The sequence below is a fragment of the Camelus ferus genome, chromosome 8 (assembly GCF_009834535.1).
Source record: "Camelus ferus isolate YT-003-E chromosome 8, BCGSAC_Cfer_1.0, whole genome shotgun sequence".
NCBI classification, from domain to species: Eukaryota; Metazoa; Chordata; class Mammalia; order Artiodactyla; family Camelidae; genus Camelus; species Camelus ferus.
This window is the reverse complement of record NC_045703.1, coordinates 17,471,285-17,472,051: the sequence shown is the minus strand read 5'-3', so window position 1 is coordinate 17,472,051 and position 767 is coordinate 17,471,285. Positions and strand designations below refer to the sequence as shown.

At 45.5% G+C, this 767-nt stretch overlaps 1 non-coding gene across 1 annotated transcript; it reads right to left on the bottom strand.

The window, feature by feature from the left end:
* Positions 1-441: 441 nt before the first annotated feature.
* LOC116665566 lies at positions 442-548 on the bottom strand. Its single transcript, XR_004322224.1, has one exon. It is a non-coding gene; the product is annotated as a U6 spliceosomal RNA (small nuclear RNA).
* Positions 549-767: the final 219 nt, after the last annotated feature.

Below are 767 nucleotides of genomic sequence, written 5' to 3'. Positions count from 1 at the left end.
TCTGAGAAGGCACCCCAGAACTCCCTCTGGACAGTCAGTGACTGTGCGGGGCTCCCAGTCCTATAGCATCAGTGGGCAGTCACACTGTGGGGACCTGGAGAACATCCTCCAAAGAAAACCTCTTTTTTTGCTTCTTATGCTTGCTCAGGGTTTGGGAGTGGAGGAAGGAATTGGTGCAGGTCATCTGAGGATGACTCCAGAGCTACTCTGAGCTCCATGCCGTGTGACTGAGAGACGTGCTTTAGTTTTCTTTTTTTTTTTAATTAATTAATTTTTTAAAATTGTAGTATAGTCAGTTTACAATGTGTCAATTTCTGGTGCACAGCATAATGTTTCAGTCATACATACACATATATTTTTTTCATATTCTTTTTCATTATAAGTTACTACAAGATATTGAATAGAGTTCCCTGTGTTATACAGAAGAAACTTGTTTATCTAAAAAATATGGAACACTTCAAGAATTTGCGTGTCATCTTTGCGCAGGAGCCGTGCTAATTTTCTCCATACCTTTCCAATTTTAGGACGTGTGCTGCCCAAGTGAACACCATGCGTTTGTACTGATATAAGAGCTCAGGGGTCGTTTGTGTCCAGTGGGGCTCAGCGCAGCCCTGACTGTCAGTGGTCTCTCTGAAACTGGTTGGAAGCTGAGAGGAAAGCAAGGGAGTAGGGACAGAGCCTGTGAGCTCACAGGCTGGCCCTTCTTGGTTTCCTGTGGGGTCCTCTGGTCTTCTCCGGAGCTGGCACTCCGGGATGCCCCTGGGACA